At 38.4% G+C, this 8,591-nt stretch overlaps 1 long non-coding RNA gene across 1 annotated transcript in view; it reads left to right on the top strand.

Annotated features, from left to right (window-relative positions):
• Window positions 1-8,591, top strand: part of LOC107561489 (uncharacterized) — a 13,097-nt gene that overhangs the window by 1,056 nt on the left and 3,450 nt on the right. The gene's annotated exons all lie outside the window — the stretch shown is intronic.

Genomic DNA, 8,591 nt, shown 5'->3' with positions numbered 1-8,591 from the left:
TAATCTAGATTTAAACTGCAAGAGTGTGTCTGCCTCCCGAACAATGTTAGGTAGGTTATTCCAGAGTTTGGGCGCTAAATAGTCGTCAAGTTTATTTGTACAGCACTTTTAACCATACAAATCATTGCAAAGCAACTTTACAGCCAATTAAGTTTCTACAATATTTAGTGGTAGTTTATCAGTGGTGACTGTCATTTAATGTACATATGGCAGAAATGTACGGAAAAATCAATTTAAGACGTAATAAAACAGACGATGAACACTATTAACAGCAATTATTATATGATGCAAGCAAACTTATAGCAAAATGTGGTAGTTCTGTATGTTGTTTCAGGGTTGGCATCATCTGGGGTCCTCTGAGGGGTTGGCATCATCTCTTCTCAGGTGTTCTTGATCCAGACTGAAGCTTGTGTAAATCCTAGTTGGCAAAAAACAGAGAAACAAATAGAGACATAATTAGCATAGCTGCTGTTCCAACCAAGCAAAATTTATTTGTTTAACCCAAACTAAAGAATAATAATGTGCATTTGATCAGATATAACTGCAGTAAAAAAAATATGAGATGCATTATTTGAATGCTTGGCCAAAGAGATGTGTCTTTAATCTAGATTTAAACAGAAAGAGTGTGTCTGAACCCCGAACGTTATCAGGAAGGCTATTCCAGAGTTTGGGAGCCAAATGCGAAAAGCTCTACCTCCTTTAGTGGACTTTGCTATCCTAGGTACTACCAAAAGTCCAGAGTTTTGCGACTTTAGGGAGCGTGACGGATTGTAGTGTGGTAGAAGACTAGTTAGGTACGCAGGAGCTAACCCATTAAGGGCCTTATAGGCAAGTAATAATATTTTGTAACTGATACGGAACTTAATAGGTAGCCAGTGCAGAGACTGTAAAATTGGGGTAATATGATCATATTTTCTTGACCTGGTAAGGATTCTAGCCGCTGCATTTTGGACTACCTGTAGCTTGTTTACTGAAGATGCAGGACAACCAGCTAGCAGTGCATTACAGTAGTCCAGTCTAGAGGTCATGAATGCATGAACTAGCTTTTCTGCATCAGAAACAGGTATCATGTTTCGTAACTTGGCAATGTTTCTAAGATGGAAGAATGCCGTTTTTGTAACGTGGGAAATATGATTTTCAAAAGACAAGTTGCTATCTAATATAACACCCAGATTTTTGACTGTAGAGGAAGTAACCGTACATCCGTTTAGTTGCAAATTGTAATCCACGAGATTCGGTCTACTCTCTTTTGGTCCAATAAGTAATATCTCTGTCTTATCCAAATTTAATAGGAGAAAATTATTGGTCATCCAATCTTTAACATTTTTAACACACTCTGTTAGCTTAGATAATTTAGAAGTTTCATCTGGTCTTGTTGAGAGATATACAGTATAGTTGAGTATCATCGGCATAACAGTGGAAACTAATCCCGTATTTTTTTATAATATTACCAAGGGGCAACATGTATATCTATTTGAATAGGTTCATTTAAAATTTTCACTCTCTATAGATATATTTTTCATGTCTGTAATAAGGCAAGAATACACAGAGTTTGAATGTGACGCACTCAAGTTCACAGAGTCTGAGACAGCAGAAAGCACATCCTGTTTGCTTTCATTATTTTTTGAAAATGTTCCGTTGTTATTCTGAGTGCAAACGAATAAACGTAGAGTCTTTCCAGATACAAAAGATGCATTACTCTAATCTGTATGACCAAAAATGATGAAGTATTTTAAGAGCCAATGATCGCCTCCATCTGTTCGCACAAACACGTGAACAGTGCACTTTTTTTCTAGGCTAACATTAGATTGAGCTGCCATGTAAAGTTGCTACTACATACATATTTCAAATGATAAGCCATATTTGAGGTTGATGAATGTTAGGTAAGCATATACTGTAGATGTAGATCAAATCCAAAGAGATATTCTTTATAAAAGTTAAGAGTCAACCACGCCTACCTAAAATGGCTCTTTCTTACATGCCCCCACATGTCTATGTCACGATGTGGGAAGTATGTATTATGTATTTGCATAACGCCGCCCAAATGTTCACGCAAAGAAAGAAGGCATAACTTTTATTCTCGCTGTAGTATTGTTGTTGCCGCCGCCACCATGTCATGAAGGCGCTGTGTGTTTCGTTGTGAAAGCGAAACTACTTTGTTTGGCCTTCCAAAAGAGGACGATATCCGCTTCGTCATGCCTGGAGCTGATCTATGCTGGTCCCTGAGCAAATACATCAACTTCGCGCTGTGGATCGCCGGATCGGCTTTCATCGTCGACGAAGCAGAGTCCAGCCCGGGGTCGCTACATGTGGTTGCCACAAGCCTGCCCACCGGCGCTCACTCAACCCGGCCTCCGCTCACTCTCACTCTAGGCCTCCGGCCTCTACTCACTCTAGCCCACCGTGTGTGACGCTGTGTATCGTTGTGAAAGCGAAACTACTTTGTTTGGCCTTCCAAGAGAGGACATGACTAGAAATCAGTGGTTAAGTTGAATTTACAACACTGTTCCAGAACATTTCAACCCAAATATTCCTATGTGTCCAGCGCATTTTATGGAGGACTGTTTCCTAATCCTGGTAGAGTAGACTACAATTCCGGCTGTTCTGACTCACAGACTTTAAGTACGTTTTTTACATTTTTAAAGAATTTGCCACTGACATTTCTAACACGAGTTTTGAATAGTGTAGAGTAGCGTTTGTAATTTTAAATTTTTCACAAATGCACGTTTTGTGGTTTACATGCATTTATATGGTTTTATGTTTATGCGACACGATGCAATGCAACTCTTCAAAAGAGAGTATAAGTCATTATAATCCGTAATTATGTCCCCACTGGATGCAACAAATGCCTCATTTATAATGGGTTTTAATGTTTTTGTCTCATCGCTCCGGCCGGGACAAGGCATCAACAGTATGGTAAGGGGCGTAACATTTCCGTCACACGCTTGAAGTATTCGGCCAATCACAATGCACTGGATACCTGGCCAATCAGAGCACACCTCACTTTTCAGACCGATGAGCATTGTAAAAATCGACATGTTTCAGAAAGGCGGGTCATAGAGGAGAAACAATAATGTACAGTATGTGGAAAATAATGTGTTTTTTTAACCTTAAACTGCATAAACACATTTCATTACACCAAATACACCAAATAATGTTCTTTTTAGCAACATCATATGACACCTTTAAGTAGTGGGGTTATACAAGCCTGTCTAAATAATGAGGAAAAAAACCCCAGTGTGAAGGGATGTGTAATGATGTGAGTGAGTGTAGGTACAACTGCAGGAGAAATGGCTTGAAGAAGATGAGATGGAATAGGATCAAGCGGACAAGTAGTAGGATGATTAGAAAGGATGAGTTTGGAGACTTCTGCCTCAGAGAGTGAAGAGAAGGATGTGAACGAGTGTATGTTTGCTGGTAAGATGTGCTTGACAGATTGTGGTGTGGAAAATTGTGCACTGATGGTTTTAATTTTATTAATGAAGAATGATATATATATATATATATATATATATATATATATATATATATTAGTAAGATAAATATCCATATTTCAAAAGTAATAAACACTTTCCTCTCACTTCCGGCATTCTGTCATATGCAGAAGGCGTTCCGGCGGATGACATAGAACATCGGTGTTGCGTGATTAGTGACAGAGAGAGAACAAAACAAAACGCCGATCACGAATCAGAAGCACAAAACGAGGATTTGTAAAGAAAAATGTCGGAGGATTTTTATATATATACAGTGGGTACGGAAAGTATTCAGACCCCCTCGGCCTGAGGATGCTTTTGTATTCAAAAGGACTTCATGTAGCTTCTGTAAACATATAAGCAAACCCAGACAAAATATGTTACTTTTTTTTAATACATTCTGCTCATCTTTTGAGAAATTCTGAAAAAATTCTGAAAAATAGTTTTAAAAATTAAAGTTTTTAAAATATATCATAAAATTATATATATATATATATATATATATATATAGATATATATATATGTATATATATATATATATATATATTATATTATATATATTTTTTTTTTTCATACAGACTTTGAACATGACAGAATGACTGTAAGAAGAATAAATAAAAACAGGGTTTTTTTTGTGTGTAAAACTGTAAATGAAGTCCTATTCACACCCAATAAAATTTTGCATGTAGGTGTGTGCATTTAAGTGTGAGCACTTCCTGTGGGATAACAATGCTGCAGAGGTGAGGCCTGCACTCTATAGCACTTTAATTAAATCTCCATTATTGATTCAGTATATTTGCTGTCTGTGGATGTTTGCGCTTCTCTGTGCACTTGTGCTGGCTGCCTTTGGAGGGGGAAAAAACAGAGTTTAAGAGATGAAGGGTAAAGATCACCTTTAATAATCTGCTAGGTGCTCAGTTTGGTTTGACAAAGAAATATGAGAATATTTGTGTTTAACACCAGTTTCACAGCAAATGTGTAAAGCCCTCAATGGGACATCAAAGTGAATGAAGCGTGACAGTCAACCTGCAGGAAACATTCATCAGGTCAGAATCACCACTTCTCTGTGAACATTAGCTTTGTTAATAATGAGAGCATGAAGAACTTCCCTTGAAGGTTCCAAGGTTGGGCGTTATTTATAATTCCTCATTCATGCTGGGTTTAGCTGAGATGCAATTATTGTGTGTGTGAATGAATTAATTAATCGAAGACATCCCACAAGTATACTCATTAACTCCAGTGTCAACAGGCTTTTCGAGGGGAATTTTTTTTTCTTTTTCGTTTGGATTGAGCTAATGTAGGGTTGTGCAATTATCGGAAGACCAATTACACAGTCAGAATCCTGATACATTCAGCAAACGTGTTCTATTTAGCAAAATATGTAAACATATGTGTATGTGTTTTCAACATTGAAAATTAAACAAATAATAATAATAATAAAAAATGTTATAAAATAAAAAATCTTAAGCATATTAAAATTATTTCTGAAGGATCATGTGACACTGAAGACTGGAATAATGATGCTGAAAATTCAGATTTGCATCACAGGAATAAATTATGTTTTGAAATAGATAAAAATAGAAATGGGTTATTTTAAAATGTAATATTTTTTCACAATATCACTGTTTTACTGTGATTTGTATCAAATAAATGCAATGTACTTTTGAATGCTATTTAATCTCATTGCAAATCAGTGGCAAAATAGTTGATTAAATCTAGATTCTTGATTAAATCTAGATGTTTTGACTGAACACAGATATTTAAATCAATATTTGATGTCCATTCATTTCGTAAGCGTCAATGTAATTAACTGCACTTTCAGACAATGAATCTCTTCAGGGTGATGCAAGACCTTCGGCTTCATGTTGGGGTCTAGATTACCCTGCAGAGTTAGTTTGTTATAATGACCGGCTGATTGTACATTATCCCTTACATCAGTGGTTTGCAAACTTTTTACAGCGGTGTACCCCCTGGGGTATTTAACATTCTTCTGCGTACACCCTCTCTTCCACTAAGACCGCAGTCACACCTTTTCTATTAAAGGTCATTATACAGGTGCATCTCAATAAATTAGAATCTCGTGGAAAAGTTAATTTATTTCAGTAATTCAACTCAAATTGTGAAACTTGTGTATTAAATAAATTCAATGCACACAGACTGAAGTAGTTTAAGTCTTTGGTTATTTTAATTGTGATGATTTTGGCTCACATTTAACAAAAACCCACCAATTCACTATCTCAACAAATGAGCAAATATGCAAATTACCATGCTTCCACACAAAGGTTCATAAAAACTCCCCAGTATCTCCAAACTCCCACTTGGGATTCCGGCCTTTCTCATTGGACAAGCCCATCTTGAGAGGCGTGAATCTTCTCAGACCTTAAAGGCCTCACACCAGTGACCCGCCCAGAGTCGGTGGCTTTGTGTGTGTGTGTATGCTAGACCAGTTTAAGTGTTTATGTGTATGTTAGACCAGTTTAAGTGTTTATATAGTTAATAAAGTCTTACTTGTAGCCCACTTGACGTTGTTCATTGTTTGCTCATAACTGGAGTCTCTATTCATGCAGATTTATGCTAGAGGCTATGTGTAGAGTTGTACAGTAAGAAAGTTATTTCCCTTAACCAGGAAATTAACGTTCTTAGAATTGACAGACAGTTGACCCTGAGAGGTCAAGTAAATATCTACAGCGGATCTAAATATTTATAATTAATTATAACTAGTTATGATTAATTATTCATATTTCCACATGAGCTGATTCGCTACAGATTGGTGGAGGAAATGTGGGCACGATGGTTATGAGCTTTAAACACTGTCAACCTAAAAGTGTGCGTGATAGTCCAGGTTAGAATAGGGCGTGACTTGAGATGCACTGTTGTGTCCCTATTTGCTGGCTTGTTTAAATGCAGATAAAGTAGGGGCTTGAATTGGTACCGCTATTATGATTGGAAGAGTCTTTATGTATTTCATGCTTAATGGTATCAGTGTAAGGGTAATCTGATTTTAGCTAAGAAACCCTAATTTCAGTATTAAAGCATAAATCTGTTCTGACAAAGCATAAGTCTGAATCTCAGCTCAGCGGCATGTCCAAACTGTACCATAATGTATAATGCTCCCTCCTCTACTTCATTTCCTCAGAGGTTAAGCATGTTGTGAAACATCAGTAAGTTCTGAGTGATAATTTCACAATAAGAGCAGTCTTAAGTCATCAATCAGAACTCTGGTCACGCCCTTTTCAGCAAACATATGCTGATCCAACCCTATCTTAGCATTCACAGCTAAGATAATAACCTAATACTTCAGCTAAGCACACCTGGCAAAACCTAGCTGTAAAACCTAGCTCCACACTCTGTTTGATCTTGTAGTAGTCTCTAGCCCTTACTCTCAACACAAGTTTGCCAAAATGTTGCAGATGCTCAGACTAACTGCCCAGAATGCAGACCAAAGAGGACTGGCCAGGCGTTGTGAGGAACACCCTTCTACCCAGGGCTGACGACCACCTACTGAGCTGAAAGCAACTGGACACAGAGGGAAAAGTACCACAGACTCATGACTCGAGCAAGAGTTATGGCTACAAAGAGCTCACCAAGATCATCCTCTTCCTGGCCCACAGCCTCATGGGTCTGAAACAGGAGGTAAATGATCTCAAGCAACAGATCACAGCGGTAGCCCACAAGGACCCCAGCAGAATGGAGTTACAGGAGGAAATCAATAGACTTCAAAAGGCTCTGACAGCTGCTGAACAGCAAGAGCACTGGGAAAAGGTAGCCAGAAAGGACCTGGAAAGGAAACTTTCCCACACAAAAATACTATTAAAGCAGCAAATTCTGAGCTCTTAGACAAAGTTGCCAGAACTGAGGCTCTGATCCAGCAGCTGAACAACACTCAAGACAAACTTGACATGGTCCAAAGAGAACTCAGGTACTCTTATAGGCTGCAAAAGGAAACGCAGTGGGAGAGACACCCTACTCCTGCATCCTCACTCAGCAGTGCAAACTCCCTCAGGTGCACCAAGCTACGAAGGGGGGAGCCAACACTTTCTGCTTAACAACTCAGCAGACAGAACCATAATACCTCCAGCAACCACAGAGAGGAGGGGGTCCCTTCCAAGCATCCATGCAGCAGCGCATGATGTGACCCCCAGAGACCTTGACAAGCTAGCCAGAAAAATCCCAGCATTCACATGGCCAGGAAAATAATAGTTCCTACTTTAAGCAGTTCTAGCAGTAATTTAGAATGGTGGCGTCGTTTTAAACATTGCTTGCAAGCAAACCCAGTAATCAATTTTATGTGTCTGTCTCATAAGTTTTAGGAACTTCTTATACATGCGCATACCAGTTTTTGATCAAAATCAGATAAAACTATAGCTTGAATGTGCCTTCCTACAAGCAGTAGAGAGTTTTCAGTGCTATAATGTGTTTAAGTCGTACGATAAGAAACTAACCCGATTTTAGCGAAGAAATCCTAATTTCTGTTGTTAGTAGAGGGTACGCCTTTTCTGACGGATAAATCTCAGATTGGCAGCCCATATAAATGGTACGAGAATAAATCAGTCTGATCTTGGGCGAAGAAATCCCCTTTTTCAGCACTGTGTAGGTGATCTGAGTGATGCTCCTCATTTCACTAATTTAAGGCCTTATTATGTGTTACGTATCATTGTATTTCATTTTGATTCATTCATGTGAAACATTTATGTAAAATTAATGGTGTTATTCTAGCATAGCTAACTACGAATCCACCATTGCCTGTGAAGTGAATGTGCTGTTTTGATTAGTGAATGAAGTTGTATGGGACATGTCATAACTGACTGTTATGCCCCGCATGAGTTTCCCATGCATGTTCAAAGCAGTGCAATTTCTGATCTCCTTGCACCTGGTGTGAGTGTGCATTGGTCACCTAGCAACACGTGACCCCGGAAGTGTGAGCAGACTCTTCCAGTTAATCTGACAACAGCACCCACTTCACAGACCTTTGTGTAAACAAAGAACCGCGTGTAGCCAACGCTAACTCTTTAGCAGCCACACATGCATTTAAGCTAATCCCTTTACCTCAACTGCTAGCTGTTATCATCCGACTAACACTTAGATAGGTGTGTAAAGTGTAACTTTCAAACCACTCCT

This window comes from Sinocyclocheilus grahami, unplaced genomic scaffold (assembly GCF_001515645.1).
Source record: "Sinocyclocheilus grahami isolate Dianchi unplaced genomic scaffold, SAMN03320097.WGS_v1.1 scaffold775.1, whole genome shotgun sequence".
In the NCBI taxonomy this organism is placed as follows: Eukaryota; Metazoa; Chordata; class Actinopteri; order Cypriniformes; family Cyprinidae; genus Sinocyclocheilus; species Sinocyclocheilus grahami.
The sequence above is the reverse complement of the archived record's forward strand: the minus strand, read 5'-3'. Positions and strand labels throughout refer to the sequence as shown.